The sequence below is a fragment of the Telmatherina bonti genome, assembly GCF_933228915.1.
Source record: "Telmatherina bonti genome assembly, chromosome: 2".
Taxonomy (NCBI): Eukaryota; Metazoa; Chordata; class Actinopteri; order Atheriniformes; family Telmatherinidae; genus Telmatherina; species Telmatherina bonti.
Window position 1 is genome coordinate 26,972,626 of NC_136620.1, and position 16,589 is coordinate 26,989,214.

The 16,589-nt window shown below is 40.5% G+C and overlaps 1 protein-coding gene across 1 annotated transcript in view; it reads left to right on the top strand.

Annotated features, from left to right (window-relative positions):
* The first annotated feature begins 7,732 nt into the window (after positions 1-7,732).
* tspan18b (tetraspanin 18b) overlaps positions 7,733-16,589 on the top strand; it is a 37,040-nt gene continuing 28,183 nt past the window's right edge. The window contains exon 1 of the mRNA XM_079259173.1: positions 7,733-7,987. The gene's annotated coding sequence lies outside the window, so the exon portion shown is untranslated. The remainder of the gene's footprint in view (positions 7,988-16,589) is intronic.

A 16,589-nucleotide genomic window follows, 5' to 3' on the forward strand; every position in this document is an offset into this window, starting at 1 on the left:
TAGTTTGAACTCAGATCTAAAAATGCAGTATGGTGTGATGCACATCCTTGTCTGATGTTCAGCTGATGACGTCTGCCCTTTTAAATTCAACTGTGCAAAATGAAGAAATCACCTGTTATGAGGAGAAAATCTGACCACAAACAAAGAGATGTTCATGTTACTAAACTTATTTAACATAAAATCTTAGTTTAACCAGTTGGAATTAGACATATCGTGGGCAGGACATGACAAATAAATATGTATTATATTCAGCCTCCCTTCCAAGTTCTCACACATGTTATACACTGTTGGGAGGCTAAGATTCTTGCTACGTGAATGATGTATACCTTTCCAGGCTACAATAATATCTGTATATAAAGTACGCACTTATGTCTGACCAGTCATCAATGCAGTTTTTCTTTGGAACCACACTGTACTCCAGTGGCAGATGATCGGCAAGAGTCCAGTTTTTTGCAGTCCAGTAAAAAAGCTGACCTACAACAAGTTTTTTAGCCATAAAAAACTGTTTTAGGCAAAAATTGAAGGATTTTAAGAGATTAAAGAACACAAATATTCAACAATGTTGTTGTCTCAACACCACAAATTCTGATTAAACTTTTTAAATTCTTTCATCGCCCACAACTTCATCTTTCCAAAACTTCCAAAAGAGAAAATTTGTCTGGGCTACACCAGTAACCGCAAAGCTCCTTAAAACCACTGTGCTCTGAATTTGTTTGAATGAAGCCTGTCAAAACATACACTGTGCCGCAGACACCCAGAGGAAGAACACACTGAGATAAACCAAAACCTTGTGAGAAAAAGGAGCTGAAAAATTTGGTGTGACACACAAATAGATCGTTCCTTCTCAGTGAACAAAATTTCTGGAGGAGGAAGAAGAAGGAGAGGGGGGTGAGGGGGATGGAGGGGCAGCGCTGGCTCGCTTGGCCTACTTTCCTCCATTCATCAGCTAGTTCACCCTCCTGGGAACACTGAGGTATAGTATATGCAGGGAGTTCAGCCACGCTTGGACTGTCACCATAAGACACCACTAAAATGGCTGCACTCAAGGAGGGTCAGGGGAATGTGTGGAGAGTCACTGCACAATGATGAGTCCGCGCTCAGTCATTTCTTGTTTCCATCTTAACACCTTCCATTTCCTCTTACCCTGCTGCCCTGGTGCATTGTGTGTGTTCTGTTGTTTTTTTTTTTTTTCATTTTTCCACTCGGCTGAATTCAGACCCTGCAGATGTTTCTCCTGTGTGGATTCCCGGAAGAGGTGTATAAAATATCTGGATAGATTGACACACTGCTCTGCTCTTCCACTTTCCCTTCTGCTCTTCCTCCCTCACCAACTCTCATATCCTCGGGCTCCTGTCACCGACTGAGCCATAGCAGGTAGACATCTGTAATTATTATGTTGGAGGAAAGCCTCACACTAGATTGCCTACAGGTGTTTTTTAATGCAAAGGAATGCACATGGAAATAGAGAAAGCAAGCTCCATCTGCAGCATTTTCAATACATTAAGCCTTATTTCGACCTCTAAAAGCTAAGTCCAGATTTAGTGCAGTAATGCTTTTTTTTTTTTTTTTTTTTTTTTTGGGATTTATGCCTCTTCCTTTAGATTTATCCAATTACTCCTCTAAACAGCGCTGTAGGCTTGTTGCTAGGTTACCAACAGGTACAGTTACGGCAGACTTGTTAACATGAAGGTGCTTCCAAATAAAGACGATTTTTTTTAGCGTGCAAATATGAGTGAAACTGTCATGTACACAATGCTGTCACCTTCTTCCATCAGCTTGGTTAAAGTGACAGATGCACACAGACTCAGTCAGCCAGATGGAGCTGCATGAATTCACACTTAATTTCATGTGAAAGCACACTGATTTTAAATGGTGTTTTAACAAAGTCTTGTGGGGGATGGATGTTCAGCACTTGCTTCTTGAGAACAGTTTCAACCAAAATATCATCTGGATTAAGAAGAACCTTTTCCAAAAGCCTCAAGAAAAATGCATGCAGAAGTTGAAGTGAAGAAAACTGGATTATGACTCATGTCATACAATGGAAAATTAAAATTAAAACAGAAAGCCTATTAGGTGGTAGCGTCACTAAATGTGTTTTACACTGCCCTACAGGGCACACAGGAGCTCAAAGAGTCATGACGGGGCCAGGAGCGTGTCACATCTCCCCAGGGCGCTGACTGATGCCCCCTGACAGATTGAGGCTGCAAGGATGCGTTCACTGTCTATGTGTGTGTTTACCCTACTGTATTTCTCCGTGTCATCGGGATTTTATGTAAATCAGAATAATGGGAGACAAACTGTGCAGTTGGAAACAAACCCAGTGCAGCTTTGTTTGTTTGTTCAAGTAAATCTGATGAAAAGTCGAAAATAAATTAGTCATTAAAAGCAAATTATCAAAGCTTTGAAACTGATCACTCTTCTATAAGCTCTGCTGTTTGTCTTCAAAGCTGCCAAATCACTTTTTAATTGGTTTTAACTGAGAGTAAACCTGATCCACTCACTTTCTGTGTAATATCTGGGCTTGTTTCTGATTCCTGCAGGAAGCGTGTGATTTAAAATGGAAATTAGTTTGGCATAAATTTGTGAGAAGTTGTGGATTCACAGGAAATCACATGGACAGTGCATGACATCTTAAAGTCTCTGTTCATACCCCAAATAACAAATTAGATAACAAAAATACCATTTCTGTTTAAATATTTTCTCTAAAACGTCATAAATGCAGTTTCAAAAAAGTTAAAGTTGTTTGGACCAAGTTGGCTGTTGCTCCTTGCTTCCTGTGTGTCTCCAAAGTAAAGGTAATTTGCACCCTGTTCTGTTCTTTAAAGAAACACGTCTGAAACCTTGAAGCACGACACGTGGGCATCTGGAGAATCAGTTTAATTTCAATGTATTTTGTTGGTTTTAAGAGTGTCCACTTGCCCCCCAAAAAAGGACCATCATAACAAACAAACACAAATATGCTCTAAATGATAGCCTTTCATCTATCATAAAATGTTTTTTCTCTTCCACGATGTCAGCACCATCATAAATACAGCACAAAAGGTCGATGACAGTTCAGTCGCCAAGCAGAAGACTTACAGGAGAATCTGATCTTTCTTCTCTCCAGTAGACTTCCAGAGACATGAAGCTTAGAAACAAGGAAGCCCTGAGACTGTTCTGGTCACAATCTGAGGTACTTAAAGATGTCTCTTGAAATTAGTTGGTATATTTACAACACAATAACTGAAGCAGTAGACCCACTGACTAATGCCTAGACCTAAATTATTTCACATTATTCATCAAATATAATAGCTGAACATTCGTCACCTTTTCCAGTTTCAAGCTGTTTCATCTCTTTTGTTTTTTTTTAAATTATCATAAATGTTACAGTTCTATTTTTATTTTATTCCCTCAAATGTTTTGCATTTCATTGTGAGGGAGATAATATTTATCTTGGTGCAAGAACTATAGAACAGTCTAATTTTATCCTGCGTCAACATGGGCCGCATATTTACACATTAAAAAGCATTTAGACACAAAACAATCCAGCATCACATTACGCAAAATGCTTTATATTAAATTATTCCTATGCTGTTGCCAGGGAAATTCCTCAAGACCGTGTCCCTCGAGTGTATGTGTGTTTCTGTGTGCATGCGAATGCAACAATAAGGGCTACTGTGTGAGAACTTGTGAGGCATGACCGTGGCCTGTTTAATGAAATAGCATGTGGTTTGATGCTATGTGTGTGAAAATGAAGCGCTGGCAGTGTAAATTGAATTAAACAGGTTAGTGTGCCATAAGAATGTGCATATGAGGGAGTGTGTGAGATAGCAGTCTGTGTCTCTGGATGTGCTTGTGTTTCTTATTTGTTAGATATGGACAAAGGCGAATATTTCATCAACCACAGCTTGCATGAGGGGGGGGGGGGGGGGGGGGGGTCAGAAGACCAAATCACACCCTGGAATATAGAATAATAAACTCTGCAAGAAATCTGAATCCTCTTCCGTTGGTTGGAAACATCTACTCGCAATAAATATGGAATACTACCAGTGGGCAGTGTTGAGTTGTATACCTGACATGCAACAAACCAGAAATAAACCACAGCAAAAAAACAAAACAAAGAAGAAGAGGATCAGGCAGAAGATGACGCAGAAAACGCCAAATATAAATCACCTGAAGAAGAAAAAAAACAGAAGAATTTGAGGAGTACAGCAAAAACTATGTGATTTTATTCTTTTACTCCAGATGTTTTTGGGCATTTGTAAACTTCTACCAACCTGCCTCAAAACTTGGAATGAACTCAGAAGTCAGCACCAATCACTAGTGGATGAACTAACCTAACAACTAAGGGAGGATAAATGGGCCCTAAGTGTGAAGTGTATAAGAAACTGCAGATTGCTTTGAATGCTATACACAGTTGTGAACAGATGGGGGCCTATAGCGGCCAAAATTCCTCTAGACATAAACGTTTATTCATGGGCTTTACCACTTATCAAACTACCCCAGTACTACAGTTTTAAAGCTCAAAGGGTTCTCACATCACACAAAGAATTGTTTGTCTATTCATTTGTGTGGAGCCATAGCAGTAGATATAAATGACTCATTGGAAGATAATAAAAACACACCAGTTATTTTAGTAAATAGCAATAGAAACAGCTTACTATGATATTTTATTGTAAACAAATGATAGATTACATATTTCTGCCAACGACCTTTGGTTTTGTTACGCACGGTAGCTTTAACAAATCTTTGTAAATGGTAGGGCTGCGGAAAGCCAATTTAACACCTGGACTCTTTTTTTTTTTTTTTTTTTTTTTTTTTTTTTTTTTAAATCAAATTTATTGATAATATTCAGTGTTTTTCCAAACAAAAGAAGTCATCTGGATGCCGGCATGTTTCGCACCACAGCTGTGTGTTTGGCTTTGATGTTACCTTCTAGATACACAAGTTACTTCAGGTTTGTGGGCTAATACACCCTGTAGATTCTGGCTTTTAGACTGTGTACATGGTTTCAGCTGACGTTTTAGTAGCATTGCTGAACCTATGCAGTGATTTGAAATACAGGATCTTGTCGATTTTTAATACTGTGCTCCCTGAAGGATCAGAGATCACATCCATTCAGAATTGATTTTCAGTTTTGTCCGTCTGGCTTTCTTGGGAACTTATAATGCCATTGTTTACCACAGATGATTAAATCAGTGTTTATAAATAGGGCTACCTAAAAGTCACTTGATGCATCTTTGTCACATGGTTTGGCTTCTGATCTATCTTTCAGGAATTCACTCTCAGTCGAGGTTAATTCTTTTTCCCTGTTGCCTCTGAAAGCCATAGCAAACCAAATTTACACAATCCACACTTCTTCTGAACATTAGCACTCTGTCATTTTAGGCTGATAAATAAAGAAAAGATGTATTTAAATATTTTGTTAAAAAAAGAGGGGAGGATATTTCAGCTAACTGTTGGTGGTGAAACATCCAAAAAAAAAGAGCAAAAAAGATTTAAAAAAAAAAAAAATCTCTAAAAAGAGAATTGAGTATTGCTAGTCCTCATCCTGTTTCACACATGCCAAACAGATGTTGATGTGGTTTAGACATGAGTGTGTATTTACATACACCTGACAAGCACCTAATGAGATGTGAGTCCAGTGTGTAGACGAGGTCATTTCACCTTTTCAACAAAAAGGCTGATCAGCTGTAAGAAAAAAAAGGCCTTTTGTTGACAGTGTTTACATCTGTCACCTTAAAGTCTAAACTAGAAAACTCTAAACTGTCTTTGTTGGTGGAATATTTCACCTCACGGGTCACAAATAACTACAGTTGTTGATCGATCACCGATAAAGTAAAGAGCTGCTAAAGAATGTTGAGAGAGGACTTCTCCGAAGACCAGTGATCCATGTGAGTGCTTAACGGGGAAAGTGTGTGTGCATTTGGGGTTGGGAGGTTGGGGGTGGATGGGGGGAGGCAGTTTGGTCACCTCAGCCTTTCTTTACACTCTCAGCCCTCTGAAAATACCCAAGGAGCCAAAAAGAAAATACCTCACAGCTGTTCTTTCTGCTGCCAAGCCATTCCTCCGATGTGTTGCTTTACTAGGGCAGAGGCCCTGTGTCTGAACTTTGACAGGATTTTCAATCCGAACTTTCTCGAAGCTCTTTGCTTGTTCTGAACCTTACTTCAGGATACTGCAAGGCTTGCTTTCTTTCTTTTCTGTGACTCAAGAAATACATGTTAAATTGCAGGGGGTTCCTGAGGGCCAATAAGAAAGTGATCAAAAAAAAAAAAAAAAAAAACACAAGAAGACTGGGGGTTGAATGTATCACGTATGCCAGTGAGAATGTCAGTGTCACGACCTCGGAGGAGAAAGCAAAAAGATCAGTCTCTGGAGTGCTTATCTTGCTCTCCATCTGTAGTAGATTTTGTGACACGAGGAGCAGAGAGGGATGGAAAACACTGCGAGCCCACTCCTAACAATGAACAAAAGCACTCCTCTTGTCTTCGGCTCCAGAGAAAGACACACAGCGTGAATGATCAACAGGGGACAAACAATATCTATCACTTGACAAATTGGAAAGTTGTTGCTTATATGTTGGCTGAATCGGACCTGATAAAGCCTTTCTCTTCCACAGACAAAATTACTGAATGTAAAAAATGAATGAATAAATGAAAACAAACTCTTCGGGAACAGGCGTTTTCTCTGTGCTGTAGAACCTTTTTGTCAAGTTATGACCTGTCTGGTCTAAATATTATTGAAAAATATACATCTTAAGCCCTGCTTGGTTTAATAGGCTACCTCCTTTTTAATGTTAGGAAAGTTAAAAAGAGCTTTATGTATTGATACACTGGAACAAATTAGCAAGCAAAAAGACTGACTTTACATTTAATTCCTTATTCCTTTCACCGTATATTGTGGTGATATGAAGTTTCTAAATGCTGTGATGCATCAGGGCACTTCAAAATGAGGCAGACCTCCTCCTGAAAATAACCCCATTGGATCTTTTATTCATGAAGGCAAAAGGATAGCTATAACACCATGTTGTTGAATATGTTGCGAGGTGAGCAACTGCATGTGGAGTGTAGAAATGGCAGTACATGGGGGTCATGTAGTATGTAGTCTTATTCAGGATTGATTTGGTATCCTAAACAAGTTCAGAACTTTATATTTCTCACTCTAATGAAGTGATGTTAAAAAAAAAAAAAAGAATGATCATAGAATGAACATAACTAAGAATAAGCAGTTGTTATATGTGTGCTAAAGCCTTGTCCTATCCTCAGAGGGCCATGTACCCTCCTGACGATGACCTGGTGCCAAATTAAAAGAAACACCCTCCTGCCACCTATAGAGGCTTCATGTGCCCCAGAGAGATGTATTTACAAGTGACCTAACTGACCTTATTGATTGAAGGACTTGTTGCTAAGCTACACCTCTGGTTTATTTAGAAATTAATTGTCTCCTAATTTCTAAGAATCTACAAATATGTAAATAAAATCTCCAGAATGTTTTGGTTGGTTCTTGGTAAATGCAGTGCTCCCATTCATGACTTTTTGCTGTGACAGTTTTATATTCATATGACCCTTGGAGTCTGATACTGATCTAAATTAAAGCCAAATACATATTTTTCCTGCTCAAATATAGCACCGGAGTGACAATAGAAGGAGGTAAAGCGGAGGCGTGAGGGAGAGTCTCCGCCCTCCGGAGCAGAGCAGGCTGTTTGGATCAGCCGCTCAGCTTTCAGTGAGTTCACTAAACTGTTTGCATACCAGTCTCCTCTCTGCGCTGCATGCTTGTCTAAATTGGGATCGCAGATCTGGGAGCAGTGGATTGTACCAGTTGGACGCTGTAGGGCACGACTCAGTCCAGTGGACATCCCAGCTGATCGGCGTATGTTTAGTTATACCCGAAAAACGCACATCCAGTAGTAGCGACCAGGCGTCTGAATAGACTGTTTTAGTGACATTTTCTAAAGGAAAACCAGCTCACAGACTGAGGTTTCTGCTCCGAGCTGCGCCCTGAGGTAAGAAACGAGTCACCGTCTTGCAGAACTATCCCCAACTTAAATGTTGTGTGTTGAAATAAAAGAAAAACAAATTTGTAAGCACATTTGGAAGCGTTTGCTTGTTTTCGTGCCTGTGAACTGGTTATTTGCAGGAGAGCTTGTTTGGTGGTGGTGTTGCTGTGCGCAATGTTTCATTCCTGCTACTTTGTTGGAGCAAGTTGCGTTTTATTCACACATTATCTTTAAAGTGTCCAAAAAGAACTCTTTTTTTTTTTTTTTTTTTTTTTTTTTTTTTTTTTAAAGCAAGGACTTTAGTGGTTATTTAAGACATACTGCTGGCCCCTGCTGTCCACTGTTGTATTAGTAAGATCTCATGCATTGTAACTTGATTATTCCTCTTGTTCCTACAGAAATAAAAGATTCACCATCAGTTAAGCACTTCCTGGTGAAGATATGTTTTATGAGCCGTTTTAAATGAGGTTATGAGAAGCCTTGCATCACGGGCAGTGTGGAGTGGCGTGTGTGTTTGTGTGTGTGTCTCCAGGCTGGCCCCCTTCCCACGGGGGGCTCTGCCAAACCCGGGGAGTCTGTCTGTAGAGATGTACGGGGTCACCAGATGGATGTCTCGGACGTCACTGCTTTTGCTGTAGGGCAGAAAGTCACCGTCAGTTTGCATTAATCAGAGAGATGCATCATCCAAAAAAACACACCTCAACGACCCGCCTCTGTCCTGTCACGTCTCCTCTGGAGCGAAGATGATGCATTCAGTGACTCCAAAGAGGAAAAGTCTTTGATACTTAGAGAACACAGTCACATGCTTTATTATAAAGGACTTGATCACGTAACTGCAAGTATCCAAGTTCATTAAGACAGATTTTTATTGGTGAGAAGTTAGCAGCTCAAGTTGAACTACAAACTTAAAAAAGAAAAGAAAAGGGACAAAAGTACAGATTCAGAGTAAAAAGTTTATTTACTTTTGTTTTGCACAACAGCTGGACTCTGGTTATAATCATATTTTGCCTCAGGAGATTGTCTCCAAGGGGTCTGTTAACACAGCAGTGTCCAGACGACTGGCCCTCCATCGCCCCGAGGCTTGTACAGAGAGTTGTCAGAAAACAGGAGAATTATATCACACCAAGTCAGCTTTGGCAGATAAACAAATCCGCTTCTGTCCTGATGAATAAGCGCAGCTACCACTGCTGGATCATGTGTAGCGTTCTCTCTCTCCTTCTCTCTCTGCTCTTTGTTCCACCCTCTTTTTCTTTAATAGCATTATTTCTCTCCCCCAAACGAAATGAATGAAAGTTGGTAAAGAGAATCACGCACAAACTGGAAACAGAGAAATGTTTGTTCTCCATGTTGCGCGGGTACATTTGCCTTGTCAAGGCCAAAAATGAAAAAGAAAAGAACTAGTAGTATTGATGCTCTCAGAGCAGCTGCCAACACAGATGACTAAACTCTGCCTGAAGCCATTCTCTCCTCCACTTGATTCACATGAGTGTTGGGGAGGTGGAAATATTTTTTAAGCTCAGTGATGATTTGAGGATAAACACAAATGCCAACAACAGGCTTTGCAGACCTGCTGCGTTATGGAATATCGCAGCTACAATGCATTGCCTTGCTGGATGGAGGGCAGTAAGTAAATATGAGTTTTATGTTTCAGTTAATTATGAGTTTTTACTCCGCCTACACAGAGGACACCTGGTGCGAGATTCTTTTGATATAGTTTTTAATAATAGGTTGCTTTTAATCACACATTGACGTTGCCAGTAGAGAACCAAAAAGAAAAAAAGAAAAAAAAAAAGAGACGTTAATAGGAAAGCCTGCGTGGTGAGTTCAATGCTCCTGTGTCATCCAGTACTTGGCAGGGAGAAAAAGTGTGAATTGTGGTGTACGGCAGCTCCTGCTGAGAAGTTGGGGTGAGTGACTTAATGCCGCCTGGCCTGGCAAAGCATCACTCATTAAAGACCTGAAATTAATCAGTCTGTGGTTCCACATGGTTGGGTGCCTCCGTTTCCCTCTCACACTCACACTTTCACTCTTTTCTTCCTTAATATCTGCTGACATGCATGCAAATGAGGCTGCTGCCTTTTTTTGGGGGCCAGTCTATTGAGTGCTCGTCTTCAGTTTACGTCCCTGAGTCTTCCTGCATCACCATAACCTCCCGTCACCTTCCCTCTCCATCTCCGCCTGTGTATCATATCATCTATTATTCCTTCTTCCTCTTGTCCCCATCTTTTCTCATCTTCCCCATATATGTTCCTCACTCATCCAACACACAAAACACAAAGGTATCCATATCAGTGGGTTCAGAACAGAAAAGGCACAAGGATAATAAAAAAAAAAATAAAAAAAAACGAGGCTGGGTCATTGCTCAACACTCGTTTTCACCTGTATCAGCCCCACTACAGCAGCAGTGGTCCGTAGAGAGCCCGAAACTAAATGGAGTATCTATTGGCTCAATGAGAAAATTGCTTTTTTCGATTGCTAAAGGACCCCTCATTTAATGTGTGTGATGCGCGAGCCTCAGCCTGTAATGGGTTCAGCATCTTTGTTGTCAGGAGACATGAGAAAATGAAATTTGCTTTTCAGCTGGCAGAAATAATTTACTATGTGAAAGGTATATTTTTCATCAGCTGTTTAAAAGCCACAAGGTTGTGTATTATTAAAAATATATTCTGCACATCTGCACTGTGTTTTGGGACTGCTGAATGTCCAGCCAGTGTGGCTTGATGTCATCAAGTCAAAGCTGTTTCTTTGTTAAAAGTTGGCCTGGATTAAAGCTTTGTTGCTGGTCTGGTGCCTGCCCAGTATTAGCTTTTTAAATAGGACACCATATAAAAAAAAACGAGAGGTTTGTGTTGAAATATTGGAACAGAAAGTTTTTACGCTCAGGTGAAGAGGTTTATGTATCGATAAAAAGTCAATACAATATAAACAGGCTTGTAACACAAATGAAGTTTAACACTGGCAGATACATCTTGTCAGTATTGGAATATTTTGTATTTAGCATTTTTAGGTGATTTGCAGTGTTTTTATTTGATTTTTTTCAGTTGTACTAATTATGTTTTGTTTGTATTGTTAGTTTGATATATATGAATATAAATATGAATTCCTGTACTGGGTTTGGAGTTGTATGGTGTTGGGCGGGAGATGTGTGTACATTTCTAATGAAATCCACCGCAAACATTATCCCTACGTTATCTTATCTGTTGCATTTCATTATCTCACTGTCATTCAGTGTTTGGAGAATGTTTCTTCAGACTCTATTCTGCCAGAAATGTTTTCTTCTGCTCCGACAATATTCTTAAAATTCATCCTCCACTTCTTAAAACAGAAACACTCTAAATAACAATAATTGTTGTGAATAACTTTTTATCTTCTACAAAGAGCTAGCACCAACTTTAAGGGTTAATTTGCTACAAAACATCCTGATTGTACAAATTTAAATAATATATTTATGAATCTGTAAGATAAATATGACCCCAGACCTGCATTGATCACAAACTTTTTAAAATAGAGGAACTCATGGAGGAATCCAAATGAAGTTGTTACCGTATCTTCCACCTGTCAGTAACTTGTTCATGCAGATCCAACACAGAGCTTCTACATGCAGACTTTGTTGCTCTGCCTCGTTGAAGGACAAAGCATAATGTGAGAAATGTAGGAAACGGTCCTGATTAGCATTATATAATGTAATTAAAGAACAATTAGACCATGTGATATATCTATTTAGTGTTGCTGTAATGTTAACCGGGGGGGCTTCAAAGGTTCTTAAACTAATTTGTTCATTCATTTTCTATACCGTTTAGTCCAGTTCAGAGTCACGCGGGAAGCTGGAGCTTATCCCAGCCATTAGCAGACGAGAGGCAGAACACACCCTGAACAAGTTGCCTGTCCATGGCCAGATTCCTAGCAGGATATAAAATGATAAAACTATAAGCACACTAGCTAGTTTTCATGGATTCATTGAGGCACAGTGTTTAAACAAGTGTTAACAACTTTTTAATTTCTTCTCTGTTCATTTGCAAACACAGTTGCAGGTTTTCAAAACACAACAACAACTAGTAGTTTTATTTAATACACAAAAATCCATCCAGAGTTGCGACAGACTGGCAGTCTGTCCACGGTGTAACCTGCCACCTGCCTGGTAGCTGCTGGGTTTTGTCTCCAGCTCGCCACAACCAACTGGAACATGTTGGCATAGAAAATGGATGGATGGAAACTTAGAGTCTCGCACAACAACTTCATGCTGTAGTATAACATTTATAAATGGCAACTATTGGACTTCTGTTTCATAAGATGAATTTCAGTTGAACTCTAAGGTGTGTTTTTGCATAATCACATGTTATTCACGCTTATGTCCCATGCGTGTCTCCATATGGGCCAGGAAGTTGTGAGTGACCTCAACCTGGGGCAGCTGTCAGCTCCAGAGTTCACAGAGAACAGGAAGCTGAGGGGCCTCTCTTCCTTTTTATCAGGAGGAAGCAGGATGGCTGTTTGTGCTCAACCCAAGAATTCTTTGTGCTTATCTTGTGTTCACCCCTTTTCCCTCAATAATGGCTGTGCTGAGCAGGTAATGAGGTAAAAGGTAGGTATTTGACAAGCTGGGCTTGTGAGATAGCGGGCAGTGCAATAGGCTTATGGCTCGGCTCTTCGATGAGGCTACACTCAACTCCAACTCAGGATGTTCGAAATGATCTGAAATCCTCCCCCCCAGCCATCTTCCTTCTGCATAACGTTTTTCTGAACTAATAAACCTTTTTACTCAGGTGTCCATTAAAAGCCAGTGGTGAGGTCATAACACAGAGTGAGCACGCTCAGTAAATCTCCGTGCATTTGCCAGGAGGTTTCTTCATCACCTTTTGCTCTTTTTATCCTCCAGATGTATTCAAAGCTCCGAGTGGGGCTTATGCTGTCCAGCTGTCTAGCTCTGTGACACGGGGCGAATGTTTGGAGAGATTACCTACCTGGCTTCAGAGAGACTGGAGCGTGGGTCTGATACACTGAATGATGCTGAAGTTTAGCAGCATTGAATAGTATTGAACATAACATGCAACAGAGACCAACTCGGTTTTATGATTTATTTGTGTAAAAGGAAGCAGTTCCAATTTCTTTGGTGGAGTTCACCCCACAGAACTGAACTGGAGGAAATTAGATCCAGATATACTTTGGGGGCATTGTTTAGACTCACTTCTTGCCTTGCTTTTTTACTTAAATTAATTGGTTTTACCCTTCACATAACATATGATGAATCAATGAATTGTTGTTCAATAAGAAACACCGTGGTTTGTGTAATTCACAGTAAATAGTGTGAATAGAAAACATCCTTGCCCTCAGAGTTCATCTTATTTCACAATGTATAATAACAAATTCCTTGTCGTAATATCTTGTCTCTTAGAACCAATCAGGAATACTTCTGATAGATTCTTATCTTGATGAGTGAAGAGGCAACCTTACATGATGTTCCAACAATCACCAAAACCTAAAAACCTGCATGAATCAGATTCTTTGCTAAAACAGATAAAACATTCTATTTTATTCTACAGTCATTTAGCAGATGCTTTTATCCAAAGCGATAGGCACACCGGGGGGAAACTTGGGGTTCAGTGTCTTGCCCAAGGACACTTCAGCACGCAGTCAGGGGTAGCCTGAAATTGATCCCCTAACTTTCGAGTTGAAAGACGACTGCCATTCCTCCTGAGCTACATTTAAAACTTTTTTTACCACCCCTTTTCTGCAGCATCACCAGTCAACAACCTTGTGAAGTGGTCATTGCCATGTTCTCACATACCTCTGTAAACCCCCGCCCCACCCCCCCCCCCCCCCACCCACCCACCCCCCCCACCCCCACACACACACACACACACACAGGAAATCCTCCTCTTTCATGCTTATTCAGACCAGCTTCTCTGTCTGCCTGGACCTTTGCTCCTCGCCTTAATAACTGTTGAGCAACTGGCATTCGTGAAACACAGACGTGTCATGATTCCCAGTTCAGCAGCCTGCTGGCATGCTTGTGATAGTTAATGTGGCTGCTTTCTTCTTGTATAACGCATCTGGAACTGGTGTACATTTGAGTTTTAATGATATTTCATTCTTTGCAGTTTGACTCGTGGAAGAAATGTCGTTTTCAGTACAATGGAAAGGGGGGAAATACCAGTGTTTATTAAGGATTATTAAAATATAAACAGTAACATGGAAGACTATAGACCTTATTTGCCTGATGTGGTGGGCGATAAAATCCTGTAAGATAACTTTAAAGTTTCTGCTGGTCTGTGAAACTGTGTTTCAGCTGGAAGATGTGAAGATGGTACATTTTGGTATGGGTGCTGTTGCAAATGTCTGTTTAGTCAAGTTTCATTATCATTTTTTGCAAGATGTAATGGTTGCCAATGAAAAACCTTTCTGAAAAGAGCTTTTGGAGGTTTGCATGAACATTTGCTGATGTCCTGAGAAAGAGACACCACTGAGCATGAAAATCTTCAGGCTTCATTTTGGGCCAGCGTCCTACTGTTCTACGGCTGTTTTTTTAGGATGGTGCTGTGAGCTGTGCTCAGTTCAGATCTGTTCACGCAGCCTCTCCCTGTGACTCATTGGGCCTAATGGTTCTCTCATCTCCTGACTCAGGCATTTTTCAGATGAAATGGGACTCTCTTCCAGCTTCTGATCTTTCTATTTTACTGTTGCCTCAGCTGCAACTGTGTCTCAGCTCTTCTCTCTGTGCTCTGGCTCATCTCCTCCAGTGCTCCTGCTCTTTCCATCCATGTTTTTTTTCTATAACTTTACGTTCTAAAACATTACAGCAATGCCATTTATTAGTCATCAGGCATGTGCCCTATTTTATTCCACAGTGAGCGCTTTGCTTTTATGTCCTCTGCCTACATGGGATCTGAGCTCCGGTAAATATCCTGTTTGTTGTTCATCGCGAATGATGGGCGACATAGCATTATGTGATATGATAATTGTTACAAACACAGTTGCTCTAGTCACAAATTGATTTGGTAATTTGGAGTGCACACATTACTGTGGGGATGGACAGGAGTTTATTAATGGTGACCTAGATAATGAGGCGGTTATCATTGTGAGCAAATTAAATGCATGTTGGAGCTGGATGTTCGCTCATTAACTCACTCTCTCGCAAACATTTAGAATATGATTGGAAGTCGTGATGAGGATCTAGGAGGTTGCGGTTGCTTCAGATTTATAGACACAGGGAGGGCAGTTGCTTCGTGCATGTGACGTAGTTTTTATTTGCTGTCTTGGCTTTTCCACTGTGGGTGAATTATAGAGTATCTCTAAGAGATTTATTTCCAGCATGACTTGGGGTTTGTATCCCAGTCTGTTAATAACACCTTGCAGTTTCAGTCAGTGATAAAGTTTTAAACCTCTAATACTTCAACATGAAGTTCTCCCTCACACAGCTGTGTAATTACAGAATATGAATCTCATAGAAGCGTAAATCTCGGTTCTGTGTTTAGTGTAGCACAGAAAAGAGCTAAACTAAGCAGAGATTTCTGTATTTTAATTTGGTCGTGGAAGTTGTAGACCTCAGCAGATATAATTGGGCTAATTTTATTCTGGTTCTTTCTCTTTGCAAATGAATTATGCACATTTGTTTTTCACACGCGATGCCAGTATGAGAGAGGAACCACCTCAACAATTGGCTCTACATTCCCCTGCTTCTAGGTTGGCTTTGGAGCCCACACACCTTGTCCACAGCATGGACCCCTGCAGTGCCTGTGGGATAACAGTAAAGTTATTGTCCCTCCCACTGAGTGAGACTAGCCACATGTCCCTTGGAGATTTGGTCTACTTGTCAGCTTCTGCATCATTAGAGGGATAAATCAGACTTAGATGTTTTAAAACAAAGATCTGCAGCAGGTTACTGCTTCTACATAGGAAAACTAGGGGTAAGAGCCAACTAATGATCATTCCCCTGCCAGGATCACAAGCCTCTGCCTGAACTGGACTTCAGCTTGTTAAGGAACAGCTGCTAAAAAATAAAATAAACTGGTAGCAGTGTGTTTAGGGTGAGGACCCCCTGCCTCAGCATTATATTGTTTGTATTTAAAGTCTAAAGTTGAGCTTTGCTTTGTTTCAGCGATGATTGCTGAGATGGAGGCATGTGGTAAGGGTGTCGTGCAGGTGTGCTTTTAGCAAGATTTTTCGCCAGTCAATGTTTCCTTGTTTATTGCCCACAGCCACACGATTAGACAGCATGTGGTGGAAAATGGGAGCTCAAAAGGTGCTGATTTAGGTTAGCTAAAGTTAAACAGCATCCTCCAGTGATTTGGGGCTGTTTATGTGATGTCTGCACCGATGATTCTTGGAAAACCTTCCAACGTGAACTTGCGTGTCTGTGTAGTCGGACTAATGAATAGCTTGTGCCTTTTAACAGTGCCTACACGTGTTGTAGATGGTTATTTCCCCCTTTTCATAGGGGAAAACAATTAGGCAGCAAAGATGAAGCACCACATAGCCTCATGCTTTTTTGATGGCGCCTTATGAAATTTTTAACCGAATGCCACTTTAAAAGTGAGGTACTCAAGACAGCATTCATGGGTCATTGCACTAAAACACAGCTCCTATCCTTCGGGCAAACATTCGGGCAATGCCA